The sequence below is a fragment of the Chinchilla lanigera genome, unplaced genomic scaffold, assembly GCF_000276665.1.
Source record: "Chinchilla lanigera isolate Chin_1 unplaced genomic scaffold, ChiLan1.0 scaffold00001, whole genome shotgun sequence".
In the NCBI taxonomy this organism is placed as follows: domain Eukaryota; kingdom Metazoa; phylum Chordata; class Mammalia; order Rodentia; family Chinchillidae; genus Chinchilla; species Chinchilla lanigera.
Window position 1 is genome coordinate 49379778 of NW_004955402.1, and position 24333 is coordinate 49404110.

Sequence of the window (24333 nt, forward strand, 5' to 3'; positions counted from 1 at the left end):
AATAAAAATATATAATACTAGAGTACTTTTAAAGTGACTAACACTGATAATTTTAATATTTTTTCTATGATTCAGGACAGAAATTCTTGAGAAATTATATTTATAATATTCTTTAAACCACCAAGGAATATTGAAATATTTTCCTTAAAGATCATATTAATCAAACATAGTACCAAGGACATTACTAGACCAGTCTTAACTACTTGCTAATGTTTTGACATGTTCATAACATAGTGAACTTGTAGATAACCATAAAATAAAGTAGTGCATAATAATTGATGTTAAATATGCTTCTAAATCTACATTGTTATTCTAATCCATGATGGCATAATTGTCCTTGATTGGAATAAAGTGTTTCTAATTGCACACCAATTTCTTAAAAACACACTTAGAAGTATGTATCTTTTAAGCTAATGAAAGTAATCATCTAAAAAGCTTATCCATATTTAACTAATGTAATTATCAATAAGTTCAAAGTACAGATGAACAATACTCCAAATACATTTTTTTCTGAAACACAAAGTAAAAACTGTGAACTTACAAAAAATTTAATTATTTTATGACACTTTCTTTTCAGTATTCCAAATTTTGAAAACTGGCGAAAAAATAATGCATAGATATAACAACTTCTATCATGAAGGAGAAGATAAAAAAATAAAATGTAAGGAAATGAAAGACTGGAGTGATTAAGAAGTTTAAAAGAAAATAATTTAAATACTAATCTCATCACAGAAACTGTTTAATATTACATTGTATAAACTATTATATAAGGGAAAACTCAAAAATAGTCTGATACTTTAGAAATTGCTCTGTCTTATTCACTTTGCCTTCCAATTTTAGTGCCAATTGTCTAACCTTGTATTTCTCTAAGGTCTTCCAGAATGAACATCCTGTATCCTAACTTGGGTTGTTAGGAATGAAAATTCTGAAACTTCCCATGCTGGAGGAACTGAATCAAGAAATTCTAAGTTAAGTGCCCAATAATATTTTTATTTTTCTTTTTCTTTTCTTTCTCTCTTTTGTTTTACACTTGCAGGAGATCCTCAGGGAACCTAATCACATTTTAAAATCTCTTGATGTCCGCAAGTTTCAATTCAAAGAATTCAATCCCCAGGCAGAGGTAAAGGGGAGATGGTGGTATACCATTAAGTATTTTATTCTGTCTATGTAGAACACTACCTGGTCCAGACCAAGGCATTAGTGAACATATGACAAAATAATGGTGTATTTGCATGTTGGGCATTCAATATATCTTCAGAAAAAAACTACTAATTGAAAACTAAAAAATAAAAATACTCTCCCTCATATGTTCATAATTTTCAAAAACAGAACTGTTCAGGTGTAGTTTCAATCCACACTTCTTACATTACTTGGTACAAAATGTCATTGGAATGGTCTTCCTTGAAACTAGGTCTAGAAAAGTCAATATTAAATCAAAATTGTTGAGATTTTCCTGTTTCCTTCAAAGTAAAGTACAAGTGATTTGGTAGTTTTAAAACCTTCAACCTTTTCTGCCTTCTCTCAACTTTACCACATCATATTACTTCCTCAACAATTTTGCGTAGTCTTTTCCCTAAACTTATTTTTGCTCCATCTGGGGACATGTATAATGTATTCTCGTTTGAACCTCTAATACTGTATTCATTTTAAGCTCTACTTCAAGATCTCCTTTATCTAATAAAATGCAGTCACTGTGTTCCTATAGTTTTTATCCCCTCTTTTAGACTTCTATGTTCTAGTAGATCATTTGCTCACTCAAAATTTCTCTTCATGAGTGTTGTTCAAAGTTAATCATGGACCACATTTTTGCAAAAGTACATTTTTTAGTTATATTTTAGACATAAGTCTTTTTGCCTAAATTTCTGCTATTCATTCATTATTACATGATTTTAATTTTTTAAAATTCTGCAATGCTGCTTTATGCTCTGTACTAGTTGTCTAGAACTGGCATAGTATGTAGTACCAGAAACCAGTTGACTTAAACAAAAAATACTAATTTCCTTATAATTCTGGAACCTAAAAGACCAAAAGTAATAGATTTCAGTGGTTCTGCCTTCCACGAGGAGTGGGTCTTTCCAGTCTTCTCCAGATAGCTGGTGTCTAGAGGGTTGTCTTCTCCCCACTTCACAGGGTCTTTTCAGCGTGCTTCTCCAAGTCTCAACTTCCTCTCGTTATTAAGATGCTCTTCATATTGAATTAGGCACCACCACTATGCACTGATTTTAACTTAATCACATATTTAAATATCTTTTTTCTAAACAAGCTTGCAGTTTGATGCACTCTGGGTTAGGAATTTGATATATGAATTTTAAGGAGAACAAAACTTAGTATATGTACTTTCCCCTAAATAAAACATAAAGAGATAACTCATAATAACACATTTAAGAAGTATGATATATAGAGTAAAACTATATACTGAGACAGTTTAAGGACAAATAAACCCTTGTTGATTACCTCAGGATCATAATATTTAACCTACAAGGCATAAAGTACATATGAACATTAGAGTACTTTTTAAAAATCATTTCCCTCTCTTCCACCTTTCTTTATTGATATAGTTTAAAGCCACAGGAAACATACAAAATAACATCCAGTTTAAACACTTATTGTTAAATAAAATGCCTTCTTAAAAGCCACAACAGACCTTTGCAAATTATTGCTGAGCTGTTGAACTGGAAGCATTGAGGGAAAATTCAATCAATTTCTGCTATATTCAATGGCCAAGAACCTAAAATACTGTTTCTGAATAGGCTTGCTTGAAAAGAATTCCATCATTTTTAATGGCGTTATTATTTGGTATTATTTCCCACAGAGAATTGGTGTGGATGGAATAATCCAATTGCACAGATTTTTTTTGCAGTGATATTCCTCATTAATGGTTACCAGGTGATCAGCATTATGCTATGCTATTTATAGAGTACCAGAAACATTTAAAAACTGTATAATTTCCATAAGTCTAAATAGAAGACAAAATAACATCACTTTACCAGATTTATTCGAAACATCTCTAATAAATGAGATATGAGCATAAAATGTCAGTGTGCTTTTGTCATTAAGAAGTCAAATGTTAAACCACAGTGTGAATTTACTATTATCTGTATCTCATGACACAAAACTTTCTTATTGTTAAGTTTTTAAAATGAAAAAGAATAGGTAATTGATTTTAAAAATGTATAGGCACATAAAATTTTAGGTGTATGAAACTTAGAAATCCTGTCTCAGGTTCAGAAATAGTCTAAACAACACATTTACATCTAATGAAGTAGGAAAATTTTGTAAAGGTTTAACTTAGATTTCAGCAAAAGTCTTGGGACTATGAGACATAGAAAGTAGAATTTTATGTAATTATTGATTCCTAAAAATTTATAATCTATACAAAAGCAAAGATGCAAGCATGTGAAAATTAAATGGAACAAATATAATCCTGGCAAAATGAGTAAGTACTTTAAGTAAAGCACTTTAAATAATATATATACAATTTATGTGAGCACAAATGGTAAATGTAAGAAAACTTTTTGCTGAACAAACAAATCTGATTTTTGAGAAGCCATGACATACACATTTATATATGAGAGGGTGCTTTGACATGAGGCTTTGCCTACTAAAGGTGTGAGAACTGGAAGAATGTCAGAGATTTGATAGTAGATCAATTCTCAAATTTTGCAGATACCAAATTACCTGATTTTTAAAGGCAAAGTTAACACACTGGAAAATGTAAGGTCTGGAAGAAAACATCAGGTCCCTTAGTCATTCCTTATCTTTCTTTGAGAAGCTTGTAGTTGACCCAAGAATGAATCATTTAGCTCCTAATTCATGGTGGGTGTTTTTTACTGACTTGTCAGGTTAACAAGTAGTTCTTAAATACTAAGAACTACTTGTTGAGAAGGTGAAAATTTACTTCATTCTAAATGCTTTTCACCTTGGTTTCAGAATTCACTTAGAAACTAATAAGATACAGTGCATAGGACACCAACAAGGTTTTAACTCCCCAGGTCCACTTGTAATGACTTGTGAAATTTACCCCAAACCCAATGACTTCCAAAGGAAAACACATTCACACAAAGGAAAACCTCTTAATTGTATAAATGAGTTTAAGTGAGAAACTATACTGTATGGTGTAGTCATACTTCTCCTATATGAAATGTCCATATAGAAGCTTTCATTTTTTTATTTGAGGTGGTGCATTAACATATTTATAGACTCTTTGATCTTAAGCTTAAGGAAAGTCACACAAAATTTAAAATCCTAAATAGAGAGAAGTGAGCATAAGAAGCCTAAATAAATTCACACCTTAGAAAAAAAAGTTGATAAATATAAATAAATTTTATTGGTTATGGGTGGTTTTATGATCACTTGAGTACTGTGTAATATATTTGAAATTTTAAATAAACATTGTTCAGAAAATTGAAGTCTTTGTCCCACATAAATACCATAGAGAATCTTATTGATACAGCAGATATGAGAGAGCATTTGAAGACAAAAAAATTGATAGGACAGAGCAGGTTAGATGTAGTGAGTTTCAATGGAATTTTGAGACCATTTGGAGGATTTAGGAATCACTCTTGACTAACTAATTTGAAGCTTGAAGGTGAATATGTAGAAAGTGATACTGCACTTTTGTTTCCTGGTAGGAGAACTGGACTGCAGTTTGTGAAGGAAGAGAAGTTTATCTTAACTTGTTCTGGCAACAGAAGTGACTACAAAGCAAGTATTCTAATTTGATGGAACAGTAATCTTTGCACATAAATAGCCTTGCTTTCTGAATATATTAGAAGGTAAAAAGAAAAAGTGTGTTGGAACTTTAAGTGTCCAAAGATAGTCTCCGTTTACTAGGGAGCGCAAAATATAAAAGTGGAGACTAAATCTTTTTTTTAATTTGAAAGAGAATTTAAAAAAAAAATAACAACAACATAAATAAAGACAAAGCAAAGCAAAAGCAATAAAAATGACACAGGGTTTCAAAACACAATGATAGGAATTAAGAGTGGTTGTTATATCACATATTGTTATCTTGAACGAAGTTGCTCAGATTACCACATGTAAGAATGCAAGATGGATCAAACTATTAAAAAGAATAAAAAAATTAAAAAGCAGTAGAAATGATACAGAGCTTCACTAAACAAGATGGTAGGGATTCACCAATGGTTGTTGTATTACATATACATATACATATACATATACATATACATATACATATTGCAAATCGTTTTTGGTATATCATTCCCAAAACCCCAGGGCATATAAAATAACGGTGGGGTGTAGACGGTTTACTGTTTAGTTTTCAAATAATAAACCCGAGTGGTTAAGCAAGTTATTAAATGTGGAGAATATTTATAAAACAAGAAGTTAAATCTCACAAATAGTGAGCCTATAAAGAGTGCTTTTTTTTTTTTTTTTTTTGAACTGGGATTGGAACTCAGGTCCTTGAATTTGCCAGGCAGGCGCCATGCCTCTGAGCTATATCCCCAGCCTGAAAAGTGCTTTTTGAAAGTAAAAAGCATACCAAGAATGTCCTGAATTATTGAGAAGCTACTGACTTATGGAGACGATACTGAAATGAACATTTTCTCTCCTAATATACTATCATTGAAAATTGTTGGATCAAACTGGCTTTACAATTTTCAAACCGCCTCAGCGGTTTCAGGTTCAGAGTAAGGATGAAATTGTTACTGACTCAATGAATGTTTTACAAAGTGTTTTGGTTCAAGGAGGCAGTCAAGCCTGAGAAAAAAACTGAGACATCAGAGATTAGAGAAAGGGAGAAAGTCGGGGGTGCCCCTCGCTTTGTTTTTCTTTTTTAATTTGCTGAATTTTCAAAGGTATTGTAGAAGTTACTGATAACCTTACTCTCAAATATTTAAATAGAGCTGAGGCCAGGATTTTGTGATGATGAAGACCTTAACCGAATGTGTTCATTTAGACGCTCCTCAATGTGAGGAACAGCGGCTATTACTGAGGCCCCCATTACCCTGGAGCTCGCTTTAACCTAATCTGGACTATCATGTTGATTCCTCCCTTTATTTCTCTCTTATTGAGGAAAATTCTTCATTGTAAGCAAGTTCTCTGCTATTAATGAACAACTATGCTTGGAAATATCTGAAATTTTATCTTTCCTCATCATAATATTTTGATTATAATTGGAATTAGGATTAGAATTAGATGGCTATACCCAGGGTGATCAAAATATATGGTGAATGTTGAAATTATAAAAACCAATTATTAGAAAAGATAGAATGCTATTACTCCCCTTTTTCTTGCAAATACAGTTATTCCCTCATTTTTGTCATGTTGTGAAGGAGTTCTCAATATTTTCTTTGTGAAGTGCCTTATGAGGTGTGATTACTACCTCTTCCTCAAAGTCAAAATGACAATGAAAGATAAATGTTTTAAATCAGCCCAGAACATCTAGGCAGATATAACACAGAAACTAAAGACGTGAGAAATTTCTAGAACTGCTTAAAGACAATGTGTCTTTTACTGCAATAATGTTTTTAAATAAAGCATGCACCACATTTTATTACAGCTTATCATTGTTGCTCAGGTGGAATTATTAATTTCAATGCTTATTTTTGTTAACATTATATAATGATTAAATTCCTTGTGGAGAGTTGGTCCGTGTATATAGCACATCTTAACTCTGTTCCCCCTTTCTTCCCTTCCCTTCCCCTCTCTGCCTCTCTTGGTCCTCATTTGCAAAAGACCTGTCTCCTCATTTGCTATTATTTTATTTTACTTTATTTATAATTTGTCTGTAATTTTAACGATAGGTTCATTATAGTTATACCATAATTCTGTGGCAGTTTAGGAAAACTAGATTTATAGTTTCAGTTGTGTACAATATCATGTGATGCCTCCCAACTCCAAAAAAGAAAAGTAAAAGAAAAAGAAGTACCCACAAAGTTCATTCAGTGGCAAACAACTAAATAGGTTTCATTTTTCACTTCCTCAATGGATTTTTGCATAGGTATTTTTTCCAAAATGTGTGAAGAAAGGTGAGGTTTCATGTAGAATTGAATTGTATTATTGTTGTTCCCATTTAAATTAATGTTTTGTATGCACCCATCATTGGAAAATTCATTATCCAGTTTATTTTTTAGAAACTGATTCCAGAGTAAGATATCCTTGAACTACCATTTGATCATGGTTAAATAATAGGTTATCTTTCCCTATGCTTTTCCACATCTATCCCTATAAAAATAATAGATTATTTTCGCTAATATGGCATTTTTGGGTTTGTTCACTCAAATAAAGGCAATTAGCAATAAAAAAATCTAATGTCTCTGTTTCAGTCAACAAATAGAAATAAAATTGAACGTCATCACCTTTAATAGATGGAGGGGTGAACTGTATATATATAGACTTTAGTAAGAGTAATGTTTGTCCGTGTCTGATTTACAGTCCATGCTATTTTCTGTTTTAATTACAAAGCTATCAAGGATAAATTTATTAATATTTTTGGAAAGAAACATTTGTTTTTAATCTGGCATAGATGAACAAGTCTACTTATTATTTTGAAAAAAACCCAAAATGTTATAAAAATATAAGATATTATCTAGTTTAGTATTAGTAAAGCCTATCATGTGCTGATGCAGCTTTCAGTTAAGTGCACGGAATAAATGAATAGATCTGTTCTGTAACTGAGATTCAGCTGGGCTTTTATTTTATCGCCTTGTTGCTGGTAATAAACTAGGACTTATTCAAATGAGTAAGCCAGCTCTTCTCTTTTTAAAGCTGCATTAGGCAGCATTTTAACAGTGGGTGAAATCACGGGGATTCTGGATAGGCTGCAGTGCCTCCATCGGTGGGGAAAAAACGATGCCAGCTGAGGACAGAGATGGGGATGAGCTGTCTGACTTGGGTAGATGAGCAACGCTTTTTCCCCTTACTCTAAAACTGAGATTGCATTTGAATTACAAAAATGTTCACATTGGAAATTAATTTAAATTTAACATAAATGCTGATTTTTACATTTCCTGTGTACTCATCATGTGAAGCAATGTACAGGCGATGTTTCATTTGTACTGTCTGAGGAATCACACTCATTCTTACTGTGACCCCATTACTTTCCTGTCCCTCGCCCTCCCTCTCTGTCTCTCTCTGTCTCTCTGTCTCTCTCTCTCGTTCCTTAATTTTTGAGCAAAAAGCACTGACATACTTACTGACACAATTCAAATTTTGCAATGAAACACTATTCACACAAGATTACAAATTTACTAAAACTTGCCAGATAATTTTGCTATTTATAATTTTTCTGGTTATACATTCAGTGATTATTCATTGAATTGAAATTTATTGAGAAAATAATTCATTATATGGTAGAAATAATTCTTTTAAATATCACATTTCACTCTACTTATAACCATTTTCTTTTAACCAGCAGGTCTATTTGGAAGAACATACAATTTTAAGGGAAATAAACCAGACTCACAAGTGTAAACATCATATTGTCTCCCTGGTGCGAGAAACTGAAAGTGTAAATAAACTCTAAAATGTACAAAAGATATTGTGAAATGGGAAGAAATTTTGCAAAAGGAAAAAGAAACTGGGATGGGGAGAAAGGATGAAACGGAAAAGGAAAAAAATGCAAGTCGGTTATACTGTTAGTGTCTCTTAGTACATTGCAAAGGGAAGTTTGTGCTCATATCAATTGAAAAATTTTAATGTCCATATCTTGAACTCTGAATAACTACTTTAAAGATAATGATATTCAATGATTAACTATTGTTATTCTCCTATTATTTTGTTATGAAAGTTTGTTTTACTTCTTTTTCCATAAAAAAGAAAAGCTTAAAGAAGGAATTTAATCTGTTGTGTAATAATTGAAAATATAGAGAAGCAAGAATTAAATTTTACATAATCAACATTTATTCAATTATTTCTTCACTCATTTATTTTTTCATTCAATTATTGATATTTGTTTCCTTTCAAATAATATCTGCTGTACCCTGCAATATACTAACTATTATGTTATGTACAATCATGTACACATAAATATGCCATACTTTTGAGAAGTATTTCCAGATTTTTCTGTCTTTACTAGACAAGTACATTTTTAAAATTTATTTTAAAAATAAAAGAAGGAAAACACATTAACAAACAGGCATCCATTTTCAAAATAGCATAAGAACAATATAAACAATACAGAGTTACAGACAAAGTTGTAGGAAATTAGCAATGGTTATTGTATTACGTATTGATATCTTCAAAGTGGTTCCTCAAGAAAACAAATAGAGGCATGCAAGATGGATCAAACAAGTAATCATTAACTGTTCCTTTCAGTAAAGCAGTAGAAGACAGTAGTACAAATATGTTAACTATCCTGTATATACATACATACATAATTTCCCCTTCTTTCCCTTCTCTTTTCCCACACCCCAGTTGCCCTTTACTTTTGAGCATTTCCTTTCATTTCACAATGTCTATCATAATTCCTAGTTTTTATTCACTCTTTCAGGTTCTTACGCTAGTGAGACAATACAGTGCTTACACATGCAGGACTGATTTATTTCACTTATTAGTATGGTCTCTAGTTGTGACCATTGACCTATAAATGCCTCAAGTTTGTCTTTCTTTATAGCTGAGTAATATTCCATTACCTAAAAGTATCACAATTTTTTTATTCAATCCTCAGTGGATGGACATTTGGGTTGCGTCCACAATTTACCAATTACAAATTGTGCTACTATGAACACGGGTGCACAAATATCTCTGTGATATGATGTTTTCAGATCTTCTTCTAGAGAATAAAATTGACTACTGCAACATAATATAGTAAATGGTAGCTCCTAGATAAACTGAGTGGATGGCAGGCATTCTCACCACAAAAGTGATTGTATATGAGGCACTGATCTAATGAGATGCAACCATGCTGCAATGTATATATACTTCAAATTATAATGTTTTGTATAACACATGTACAATTATATCTATCATTTAAATACATAAAATAATAAATAGAATAACAAACTGAAGAAGAGTACTAGTTTGGAAGAATTGCTGTTGGAAGAATAATTCATAAATTATAAAATTATCAGACTGTAATATTGATATTTAGAGCTAGATGATCTTCAGGTTAAGCAAATATTCTGCTCTGATGGGTGACCATTTTATTCAGAAGAAAAGTACAGTAGGAAAAAAATGTGAAACTTTTCCTAAGAATCAAATTCAAATTCTATTTCCTCTCTATGAACAGAGGATTTATTACTCAACATTCTACTATTTGAAAACATGACAAATAATCACATCCTTGAATCATAAATGAGAAAGGTTTTTAACATTCACTGATCATCATAAAGTAAATATGCCTATTACTATAAAAATTTGGTTTTGATCAATTGAATTTCTTTTGAACAAACAGTGCCAGTTAACCATTAGGAAATGGTATAGTTTCAATGATCTGATATTAGTGGGCTGCAACATTTTGTAAATAATTCAATTTTACATCACTTTAGGCATTTTAAAACAGACATGCAAGAAGTCCCAAACTGATCATTTAGTTTTAGATAATGATGATTGCATTATTTTTTCTAATAACAATTTACTATTATATTAAATAGTTATTTAAGACTAACCTTATTTTATGATAAAAACATAATTATATTCAGGATGCAAAAGAATAATTATAAATACATACATCTTTATACATTGATATATATTACTTCATTTATTATACATGATCAGATTACAAAAATGATGTCTGAAGTCATCGAAATAAAATGGAAACTCATTCTATTGTACACTTTGAGTGCAGTATGATGTATGTAGATTACCACAATTCTTCATTAAATACAATTTGCTAAATTACCAAAACAACATCATATTCTTTAAGAGAAATGAATCTTCATTTCCTCTTCTAAACTGTAGTTGACATTTATCCACAGAATCAAAGTTTGAGAAGTCAATTAATAAACACTTGCTATTATTGAAAGACATATGTAAAGTGAATTAAGAAAAGATGACAAATGTTAATTTACTTTATTTATAAAGTATAAATGTATAGTTATAAATATTATTTATAGATTATGACTAAATAATTGTATGCTTTGTTTCTATATCATTATTTCTTGACTGCAACATCAACTATAAAAAGACATAAATATAGATAAAAATTTTCAATATTTGAGAATACAAGAAGTTTATGTCAAACTTAATTTATGAAACAAAATGCTGAAGCCTATGAAATATGGACCAGCAGAAGGGATTATGATGAAAATAACACCATGCACTCCTAAACTTCTAGGAAGAAATTTTCTTCACATAAACATCACCTACATGAAAAAAAAAAATCACCTACATGAAAGGAAAGTTGAGCTAGATTTTCACTGGAGCAATAAGTTCTAAATACCAAAGATGGCATGATTTGTTTGTCTTTCTTATGAGTTGCTTAATATCTTGAATAAATGAACATACTAGCAGCAAAGATAGGATTATAACACAAGAATAAGTGAGATGATTCATGTACTGCATGGGAAGCATCTCATAGGATGTAACAGACTCAGTAGAGTGACTTTAAGGACAGCAATATTTTAAAAACATATTTTTGTGTACATTTAGGGATCTAAATGATATATCTTATATATTTAATATATAACACTTTTACGTAAAATTACACACTGCAGAAGGAAATATTAGACTGCATATATGAAAGTGACCACAAACTGAAAATATCCATTTCCTAGTAATGTTGTAGTGTAACATGTCACATATGTTGCTTGTGGTGATGCTTGCATAAATAATCAGATTGTATTCCCAGTTGCATAAAAGTGTAGCACATATAGTTATATACAGTACATAATACTTGATAGATGATGACAATTAAAGACCTTAATTTTGGTTTCTCCATTGTCTATACTTTAGTGCTTATCATAATTTTAGAGTATGAAAATAAATAAATAAATACTTTTATTTATTTAAAAAGTTTATTATTCAACAGTATGCCAGGTTATACTCAATAGTGGCTTCATGCATCTAATTTTTATTGTGTCTCATGATTGCATCAAAGCAATATAAAATATTGACCTATACCATCTAGATTTGTGTAAGTAAAATTTGTAATATTCACACTGATGAAATCAATGATACATTTCTCAGAATGTATTCCAATCCTTAATTCATGTTTGATTTGTATCTATACATGTACATATTACTAGTTAACTTACATATCACGTCACATTATTTTTCATGAGAATGTTTAAAATATAGTCTCATGAAATTTTAAACATATAGTGCAGTATAATTAAATACAGTGATCATGATTTGCAGTAGATCCTGAGAACTAATTCATTTTACAAGTGAAAATGTGTACCTTTTATTCCCCTCTTAGTGGATAATTTCAAAGTTTTGCATTATCAGCATCTTTTTTCTGCTTTATAAAGTAAAATGCCAATGCTTTCTATTGTATTTTTTCTTTCATTCATTGGTTTCTTCAGCTTGAGCTTTCTGGTTCTTTTTTATAATTTTTATCTCCATTGCAGTTCTTATGGAGTTGTGTGTTGCATTCTAGACATTATTAACTTATCTGTGTACTCTTAGCTTGTCATTCTTTCTTAAAGCAACTGTTTCAAGTTCTTTGCCTGGAAACTGGTATATCTCAATTTCTTCTGTCAGTACTAGAAAATAATTTTGATCAGTCATGTCATATTTCTTTGGCTATTGTTTTTCTTGTTGCTTTGCATTAATTCCTGCACATTTTGTAGAGAAATCACCTCTTCCACATTTTTTGAAGTGGTTTTATGGAGAGAGGCTTTCACATGAATGAGAGTTTAAGGGCTCCAGGTGGGATGTTTGTGGAATTTTGGGATATGAACTAAAAGTTCAGTTTTGTCATCTGTTGTCAGTACCAATGAAAACTATAGGGATCTCCTATGGCCTCGTGCGGGCCAATGGCTACATTGGAAGAAAGCACTGTTGGAGTCCCTGGTGGTAAAGACTGCTAGGGACCTTCCAACCTCTTCCTCTCCCCTGAGGGATATCATAGGGGATTTCTCTTGATGCTCATTCCATATCATAAGCACTCTTGCTCTGGTGAGGAAAGTTATATCACAATCATGGGTCCTTATTGAGAAATTAAGCATAGAGATAGAGAATGAAAGAAACTCTAGAGTTTGTGGCAAGAAATCTCAAAGTATGAGTGGCTCTGCTGCATGAGACTTAAGCAAGTGTTTATGGTAAAGCCAAACGTGGAGCGTAATCATAACGGAGCAGCCACAGCCAGGATCTGCAGCTAGCAACATGGAGAGCAGCAGTGGCTCTAGAACTTAGGGTGGTATTTACCACCAAAGACATCTGCAGCCCTTGCTACTACCATGGACACTCACAGCAGGTTCCAGGGGCCATGCCCCTGCACTGCTTTGATTTATTTGCTATGTATAGTCTCTTTTTCAGTTTTGTCATTCTTATTTTGTGAAATTCAGAACAAGCAGTGGAATAAAGAGTACCCAGTTATACTACAATATATTTTGATGATGAAATTGATTCTTTTTTGTTTTAAAGGTAAAAGAACAATAACACATTAACAGACATAAACAAAACAACACCCAGACAATAGAAGCAATACAGAATCTCAGAAATGTGATAGAAAATTAACAATGGTTGTTATATTACATATTGTCATCTTCAAATTGGTTACTCAGTTAAACAAACATAGGCATGTAAGATTGATCAAACTATTAAACATTAACTGTTCCTTTCAATAAAGCAATAGAAGTCAGTAGTACAACTCTCTTAGCTATCTTGTATGTATATATATATTTTCCCTTCTTTTTCTCTTTTCCTTCATACCAACTGTTCTTTCCTTTTAAGCAGTTTCTTTCCCTTTCACAATACTTGTTATACCTTTCAGATGTTATTTACTCTTTCAGGTTCTTACACTAGTGAGACAATATGGTGTTTATACATGTGGGTCTCATTTATTTCACTTATGAATATGGACTCTACTTGCATTCATTGACCTATGAAGGCCTTAAGTTTATCTTTCTTTATAGCTGAGTAATATTGCATTATGTAAAAATACCACACCTTTTTTATCCATTTCTCTGTTGATGGGCGTTTGAGTTGTTTCTAAGATTTAGCTATCACAAACTGTGCAGCTACAAATATAGGTGCATATATATTGCTGTGGTATAATGTTTTTAGTTCTTCTGGAAAAATACTTGAAAGGGAAATAGCTGGGTTGAATTGAACCTCTAGTCCTAGTTTACTGAGGAATTTCGAGACTGATCTCCACAGTAGTTGCACCAGTCTACACTCCCACCAACGGTGGAGAAGGGTTCCTTTTTCCACACAACCTCTCCAGCATTTCTCATTGGTTGATTTCTTGATGACAACCATTCTTTTTGGGGTGAGATGAAATCTCAGTGTTGTTTTAATTTGCATTTCTCAAATGTCTAATGATACTGAACATTTTTTCATGATAAAAACCTTACAGAAAATAGGAATAGATGGTCTTTACCTCAATCTGATCAAACCCATCTGTGACAAACCAAGTGCAATTGATTCTTATTGTCCTTCTTGTTCATAATACTTTGAAGATTTTCCCATCATTCTTTACACCTCTTCTGTTCAAACAACTGGTACAAAAACGTCGTAAACCCTCCCCTCAAAGAGGTCAGAGCTGCTAGTCATCATGTTCTGCTCAGTGCTATAGTGTAGTGGTTGTGACAATGATCACTTGAACTAAAATTTGATATACTTGATAATTTACTACCAAAATAATATGTTAGGTAATTTCTTTCCCTGCTATTCTTCTAGCATGATGAAACCGAAGTGAATAAATGGTAACTATCACTTAAATTTTATGAGACTTTTAAACTCTGCTCTTATGGAATGCTCTTTACTCTAGAAACATGGTCTACTGGACTCATATAATTTAAAGTTGCAATATCAAAAAGGATAAATTATACAAGTCACTTAGTGATGTGTCAAATGGACCTACTCTTACCTTTATCCTTGGGTTTCCAGACCCACCATCTATATAGCCTACCCACTGAAGACTCATTGCTAGCATTTGATGTTAGCTAATTTAAGGTATATATCACTTCTTGGTGGATGGTAGCTTACTCTCACAGGATATCATACCCAACTAGTACATTAGGTTTTTCTTTAAAGAACCGTGTTCATGAACAGTGGTTTTCAGATCATATGACTTCTAGTAGGATCAAATTTTAGTTCAAGTGATCATTGTCACAACCACTATGCTATAAAATAAGTCTGTTGACCTGAGCTGATATATAGAGTCTTATGTGGACAAGTCACTCTGAAAGTAAGAGTATAGGCCAAGTTTATATAATAGGAAGGCAAATCCATATAGAAAGTATGTATAATTCCAGTTCAAGGAGAATGATTTTGTCTTCATGGTAGAAATAGTCTAATGTTCTCAAATTACCACCTAGGCTGATTTTTACTTGGGGGATAATGCCATACCAGGTATGCAGCTTTGGTCCCCAATGCCAGAACACTGGTGAACCACTACATGTGTACTAATTTGCTAGATTATAAGGCTAGATATACCTGCCTCCCTGCCCCTCTAACTACTCAGCTTATGAGCCTTGATGATAGTGAGAAAGACAGGTTGGTTTCAACTATGTCATTATTTTTAATCATATCTGTGTTATGTTTCATGTGTGGCATGAATTTTTTGATGTCTTTTTGTAACACCAAGCAGAAACACCTAAACAACTCCTACAGTTTTCTTGGCAGATTTAGTTACATCACTGGGCAATGATCAAGATCATTCCCGGAATATCAATCCCTGATCTCTGGTGGTCTAGGTCTTATAAGTGATAAGTAACTAGGAAATACAGAGTCATAATGGCTTGTCAGTTAGGGTCTGGTTTATAGAATGTCCATAATAGTGACCAGCTATGCATCATAGTGACCAGCTGTTTCTAAGTGACATAAGCAACTGGACCTGGAAGAGGAACTGTTACCTGGGCAACTAAACAACTGAAGTATACTTGCTGGGAGGAGCACTACGTTTTAGTGCAATATAAAGAACTTTCCACTTGTCTCCCACCATGGGGGATTCATCTGTTTGATATTTACACACACCTGTTTACCTCCAGTTTTCTTAATTTTCTAATTCTAAAAACCTGATAATCAATCAGATCATCCGTTATTGTTCTTCAATTAATATTTATACTGCCATCCACTTTCTTTCTACACAAAGAGAATGGTCAGAAATACCATTAAGAAATCTTCCTGTGGAGAAAAATTTTCTTCTGAGTGGAGTTGTAATTTATTTTCTTGGTTCATGTCTGCATGCCTCCCAAAGCCTCATGTGTTCATGAAGCTTGGACAAAGTACCCAACACCTCGCATTCTCGGAGCTGGAACAACTTGTTTTCACGGCTTGCCTCTGTCGCATTTTGTTCTTGGATCGGCCTTGCTTAGCCCTGGCACGTGATCAATTTCCACCTTCAGCTACTGCCTACAGCCAACTATGAAAACTGCTACAAACTGTGATCTAAAATATACATACATCTCCTTCTTTAAATTCTAGATGTTGGGTATTTTGTTCAAGGAAGGAAAAAAGTAACTAAGATATTCATCAATAGTCTATTTTCATCTTGCAACGCACTAACTCAACTGAGGACCTTGACTGACTTTTTCCTTTCCTCTCAGTTGGGCATATGAAACTTCCAGCTGTTGGTGGCTGCCATGACCTGAGAGATGGGGTCCTCATCTGGCCTATTGTGCTGCCTAGTTGTGCTCCTACTTTTCTGCATATTCTTTATCTGTATTTTAATGAATTGTCGAATCCTTCCCACACAGTTAATTTGGTGGATATGGGAAAACAGTGCAGGATGGTGGATATAAAAAAACAGATGCTTGATCATTTAATATCTCTTGGTCATTAATCCGTTTCCATCATTCCTAGTAGTATGCTCTTGCTTTTAGAATAATGTTTATTTCTTTCATGTAAATGGCATGACATTACACCAGAGATATTAAGACCCTGCAGTGTAGTTCTCCTGCTAGAGAGTGAAAATAAATTCCATACAACATATTTTTGCATCATGGACAAGTCAGTATCTGCCAAGCTACTGGCCCCAAGGCTAAAACCAGCTACAGAGTTCATGCCTTTTGGGGACCCAAAGTTGGAAACCTTTTGTGTAGTCAGTAACTTATTTGAAGCAATGCTTCAAAAACATGGGTGGAGCATGATACTCATTAAACCAAAAATCTAACTAAGCGTCTATATCTTTCTTAATGGTGAAACATTGCAACCTATTTTCTGGCTTTTCCACATTCCTCTCACAAGGTGGAGTTACATCTTTTCTATGAGGACCACTTTTGACAGTCCCATGAATTCATAACATTTATGAAGAGAAGGTTTCCAAGGTACTTTCCTATATATTTTAAACATAGATTTCAGGGTCTACTTTTCTACAGGAGTTCTAAAAATTTCAAAAGAGTATGAAATTCTAATTTTCTGTTGCATTTTTCTTAGATTTCCTGACTTCCCAGATTTCCTGAGAAAAATCCCTCAGATTATACAGATAATTTAGAACGCATGCTCATTGACTTGTATTATCTTATGTCATCAATATTCCCAAAAAACTGTCCAGAAGACGGAGAGTAGCAGACTATATGTAGCTGAGAAAAGACAGCAAGTATGAATTCTTGTCTGTTACCCATAGATGCAAACTGCTTTTGATCCTTTTTTCTGAGAAAAAAGAAACAATTAACTGATCAGATCAAAGGCTGACACATGCTGCAGGCTTTATTTATCTAATGTATAAAAGACGCCACATTTGGCACAGGAGTCCGATTCGGGCTGCTATTGCTTCCATGTCTCACATTTCATGACTTTCTGCTATTATTGTGTTTTATGTAGGGGCCACGTTTCTGAAGTAAACAGAGATATGACAAGGTCTGTTACAACAACAAGTTTTTGTACAAACTTTCGAGGTTAGTGCTAATTTTTCCAGAACATATGTTTTATTATACAACTTTATATTCTGCCTCATTTGACTCAGATGTTCTATGGTCCTATACTGTATGTTACTCTAGGTCTCACTAGATGATTAAGCCAAAGCACAAAACTTTTGGGGAGCACATTCTTTCATTTCCCTTGCTAGGTCCAATCTATTCACAGTGCAGTGGTTGAGATTTAATGCTTTATACTTTTCTTCTCAGGAGGGGAATGGGATTGGATGCTGAGGGAAGTGCCCCATCTTTTGAGAGCACCTGCTTCATGGCTTTTCCATGCTCTTCTCACAGATGAAGGGGCAATCTTTTGCATGAAGACCACTCCAGATGCCCTAGTGAATTCATAAAGGTTTATGAAGAGAAGTTTTTTCAGTGGCATCTGCCTACACATTTCAAGACAGATTTCAGGGGGTCTAGTTTTCCTTACCAGCAGAGCTAGTGGAGGAGATAATTCAGCTATTTCTGAAGATTTAATTCACAGGTCATGACCCCAGACTTCTAGCTTTACTTTTAGGCTGCAAGACATTATAATGGCCTTACTGCTATTATGACTGCTGTAACCTTGTATGTTGCATTTTGAAATGATGAGTAATCATTCTAACAGTCATTCTTTCCCAGTGAGTAAGCAGCAGAAACCCACGTTTAGTTCCTTAAGGTTAGATTTTTCTTTGTGCTTCTCAAGTTTCATCTATCTTGCAGAATGTCTTCCTTCATCAGTGTTTCACCACTGTGGAATATTTTAAGAACTACACCAGAATAACATGCAATAAGCTATTAACAGTATACCTACTAACACCGATAGAATCTGCATTGCCAGCTGTCCAGCTAGTGATTCATTCCTAAATCCCATTTTAGAATTTGTTTACTAAGACTGTTCCTGGTACCAACTGTCCTAGATTGGAATGTCCTTGAAAACAGAATTTAAGGCACAAAATTATATACAGAACACTAACTGCAAAATGCTCATAGGAGCTATTCCCTGTTAGAATGTGTGGGATGCAAGAACAGGCAAAGTAGGAGCCTGACCCACAGTAGCATGTAACTGAAATTTTATGCAGATCTACTCTGCAATCTAAAGCTGGGTTACTCCTTTATATTCCCAAATGAACATTTGTAACCTTGTCTAGGGCAAGCTTCGCGTATAGTGATAGCCACTCTCTCATTTCCCAGGAGGGAAATAGTCTTTGTCATTTCCCCTCAGCTGAGGACAGTTCCCATGGAGAAAGCAGTTGAGGTCCTTGGAAGTTGGGCTGGGTACATGAATCCTGAAGAGAGAATCTAGATCTGAAATTAATATTCATAGATTTTTAAATATATCTTTACTCTGGTTCCTCCTCAGATCATATAAACCTTTCCCCTTTTAAATATATCTTGATTTTATATAGATGAGTATTCGCTTGACCTGAACAAAGCTTCTAATGAAATTAAAGCAATTATTTATTTACTTTATCTAAATGCCTCTCTCTGTCGCTTTCTCCATTTCTCTCTCTCTGTCTCTCTCTCTCTCTGTCTCTCTCTGTCTCTCTCTGTCTCTCTCCCCTCTTGTCTCTGTCTCTCTCTGTCTCTCTCCATCCATGTCTTCTTTAGGATGTGTGCTACTATGGCAATATGAACAAATTAATGGGCGTACATGAGTTATATGACTTAAATTTTTTCTAATCAACTTGATCTACAGACATGAGAGTGATTGAACACACTGTTATTTCCTTTTGGAGCCAATTATTTTCCATTAACCTTTGGTATATAACTTATATATAGTGTTTTAAAACAAGAATCACTATTTCTTTCATGATACTCTGTGTTGCTTAGCTCTGCTTCCTGTCTAGGCTTCATCAGCTGGGGCTGGGTTTAGGATATTTGTGTTACCTGTTTCAAATTTGCCAGGCTTGTTGGTTTAGGGCAGTCTCAACTGGACTGATTTATCTCTTTTTTAATGCAGTCTGATCTATGCTGTTACATCTCAATGTGAAGCTTAGTGTTCCAAAAAGCATGTGAGGCCAAGACTCAATACACAAGTAATTTTCATCATTTCTCATATCTGCTAAGTCTCCATTTGCCACATTAAGTCACATGGCCCAGATTGAAGTCAATGAGTTTCAACTCATGCAGAAGTCTGCAAAGTCACTTTGCATACATGAAGATTAAAAACTGGGGACATTTTAAAATCTAACACTATTGTAAGACAAAGTGAAAGAGAAAGCAGAAAAACTACAAGCAAAATTTATTTGTGTATCACTTGACTCAGATGATATTACTCTAACAAATGGCTCTAAATATATTATAAATAATTCTGAGTTCTGGACTTACTTTTTCATGTATTACTGACATTTGCACATGAAACTCATCCAGTTCATTGCTGGAGGTAGTCACAATCAGCATTTTTCTTATTGTGTCATTCTGGCATAATTTGACATGTTCCTGTTTTTATTTTTCTTCCTATAAAATGGTACACAGGCTTGCTCTGTTCAAGTACGATATTTTGGCAGAACAGTTTGGCAAAGCAGAGGTGTTTTTTTTTTTTCCAATTTGAGACATACATATTTTATCCTCATTTGTGTGAAGTTAGTAGCCACTGATACTTTACATCTTTGTATCTGTTTTTTTAAAGCTATACTTTCAGAGATTTTTCTATAGTACGTTATTACTATTTGTTTTAAAGTGGTCCTATCTATCCCTACTATTCCTTTTAGGTCTTTAGATGCATAATTTCATGGATTATTATTTAGCAATCAACCTACCTAATAAATGCTTGATTTATTCATTTTATTTGCCAGTTTTCAAAATAATGAGTTGATTCTCAATTTTCTCCACAATTGATTAATATTAGCTTGTATATATATATTTCATAATAAACTAATGGATTTAACTCTATTGAGATTATTAATCAGTGTCATGTTATTCTTATTTCAGTGAAAATATTCTAATTTGGCAAGAAGGAATCTCATCAAAATCCTTTCTGAACACTTTTTTTTAAGATAATGGGAAATGAACCTAGAGTCTTCTCGGTGAGCTACATCTCTACTCTTTTTAAAATTATTTTGTTTTGAAGCCTGGTTCTCAATAAATCACTTAGTTATCTGGGCTGGTCTCAAACTGGCAGTCCTGCCTCAGATATCCAGGATGCTGGGATTATAGTTGTGTACCACCGAAAGTTCTGAATGTTTTTATGTGACCATAAGAGTCTAGTCATCTAGCACAGCAGAATGTTCAAGGCAAATTTTATTCTTTATTTTCACCATACTACAGTTCAGTCATTAATCCTAGAAGCTCTAATTCTTTGGTGCTACGTTGTATTTTAAGACCACAACCTAATATTAGCAATGCTCATTTCTGTAATTCTTTCTGTAGCTTTAATTTTTTTAATGTTTCTTTATGTAATTAGCATATACACAGATTCTGAGATTAGCACATGGGTATATTTCTAGGTTATTAATCTGTATGTCACAACATTCCTGTACCTTTGTCAGTGCCAGCTGGCCTTCTGTATCCATAAGTTTCACTTCATGGCTTCAACCAAGAGAAGACAGAAAATGTAATCATGCATGTGATGCTTGTATTTGTGTGGAACATGTACACAGTCATCTTTTACTTGTCGTTATCCTCTAACAAAAGATCTTAGCTCTATTTGCATAGTATTTATGATGTATTGTGCATTAGGTAATCTAAAGGTTATGTAAATCATGTAAGAGGTTGTATGTTGGCTATGCAAGTACTATTTTCTTGTGAAATTTGAGTTCCTGAGGATTATGGCATCTGTAGGAACTCCTGAAATCAATTGTCCATGATTATGGAAAGTTGATTATACATTTCCAGAAAGATGTAGCTACTGATTAATAATATGAAAAGAAAGTCACGCATTCTTGTAGCAACTGACAAAATGTTTATTTTAAATAATCTTTCATCACTTCATTATAGATTATTCTTCTTGAGAATTAAATGAGTCTGTTTCATAAATCATTTTTCTTAAGAATTTCATTTTGCATTACATAATTTATTTTCAGAGTATCAAACTTTTGTGTGTATTTTTCTCAAAGTAACACTTAATGAGCCATCTGCTATAACTATAATTCCTCTTACTTTTTAACTTGTGTATGTATTTTTTCTCTTTGTAGTCTTTCATGGTCTTAGTCTTTTTTTTTTTTTTTAAGACAGGGTCTCGCTATGTAGTTCAGGATGGCCTTGAGCTCACTTTGTAGCCCACATGGGTTTAGTCTTTATAATCTTAGTTGATACATATGTACCTTTCTTTTCTTTTATAATTTCAAATTTTTTCTTTCATTTCATTGTGATTTTAGCAATGACTCAGCACTATGTAACCTAGCTGTAGTAAATGAAAACCATATTTTCTGTCAATACCAACACTGTTCTCCTAATCATGCATCTATTTTTTATCCTTTATTTGTAAGTTTTATAGGAACACATAAAAGCTGTTCTCGCTTGAACAGGAGTCATGTGTAAGAATTCATCAGTGCAATAATATTACTAAACTTTATTTTTCAGAATCATAGGAATGTAGAGAAGGAATATTGAAGTTATTTCTGGAGGCTTCGACATCTAAGAAGACATGGTTACAGTGGCTCAGCTGAAAACTGAGAATTTACTAGACACAGAAGCAAAAAGAAAGAACCAAGCCATGTTTTAGAGAACAAACAATGATGTAAATGTGGAGAAAAGGAGTTATAGGTGACTGTCAAGTTAGGGGTCATTTCAGTGATGGGACCTTCTCAACATAAGGCTTTTTGTGAGGGTTGGATAAATTCGATTTAGGGCATGGTTAGACTCTGAGACTCATGGGAAACTCCAGGTGAGATGTAGATTTGAGCACCACTGTAAATTCAATCCATAAAGCAATTTAAAGTACTCGAGAAAACAAAGAGAAGAGAAACAAAGACATAATATTCAGGAGCATAAATATTTAAACTAAGGGCAGGGACAAATCAGAAAAAAAATCCTGAAAAGATGAGATCATTTACTCTACACTCTAGCACACAGTTCAGGTAGATCAAGCAATTTGGAAACTAATATCTAACTATTGGAGTTGGTAAGGCTCTGGAGCTACTGGAGTTTTCTAACTATCTGTTGGTGGATATAAAAAGTTCAAGTTAAGATGCCCAAGGTCATCCGATTCCTCAACCTTAAACATGATATTTAAAATATAAGTTAAAAAAAAACTAAATAAATTTAAAGCTACAATAAGGTTATGATAAATGTTTATTGATCTTTTTGGAGGGAAGAATTTCCTAAATTTGAAAGTATTAGTAGAAAACTATTGTAGACAAATGATATTTTTGATAATAGTTGATAATATTCCTATCTAGTAATCCACAAGGTAAAAGCACTTGATAGGCATGTGTGAGACCCTGGGTTCTATCTCCAGCACCATATGCACACACATACAAACACACACACACACACACACACACACACACACACACACAGAATGAAAGAAACAAAAACAAAGAGAAACTTAGAAGAAATATACTATATTTAAGTAAATTACTTATTCTTGTAAGTTTTCACTTCATATGTATTAAACTTCTACAATTTTTTTAATACAACTGCTATGATGCAGACACAACAAATCTCACTAGAACACTGAAAGCCTTAATGCATTATGGCTACCTGAAAGGAGGTACAGGACCTATGGGGCCGGGTTGGGAAATGCAATTGGCAGCTGACATGAGCTTTGCCAACTGGAGCAGATGGTACAGATATGCTTTGGTTCTGTGCCACAACCTCTCCCTGGTGAGAGACTGGAGCGTATGCCAACAGAAAAGTTGGAAGCTGCCCTCCTACTGCACAGACATAAGATTTTTAGGGGAATATCGTCTAGTTGTTTTCTTGCTGTTACATACAGTAAGTACCTTTCATAATGCATAATGTAAGATTTTCAAGAAAGGAGTAAGGACAGAGACACTGTTAGAATATGATTTATCCTACGAGATGTTTACCCAAACATGTTAAATTGGAGTGTCACTAGTCACTAGTCACATCTGATGAAGACTATATTTTCTTATGAATTCTTTGAACATAGTACCAAAGAAGATGTTCTGGCTTTTCTGAGACAATTGTTCCTCAGTCAAGTAGGGTTCCATTACATAAATATTTACCAACCAGGAAACAAGGCTAAGAACTCTTGTCATTAATGTGTAAATGCAAAAGTAAGGCCTGTTTGCTTCTTTCTCTCCACTAAAATAGCTAGAATTTAAAGTGTTTTTATAAAACAAATTATTACTATCAAGTGGCTTATCAAGTGGTCTTTCTTTTTTCACTGGCTTGAACAATACAGCAGTTTTCCAATTTGCTGTTGAAGATGAGAGCATAAGGCTTCAGTCCAGAAAATCTCTTCCAGCGCCATTGGAAGAGAGGAAGTGAGGAAACACAGGGTATGACATAACATGGG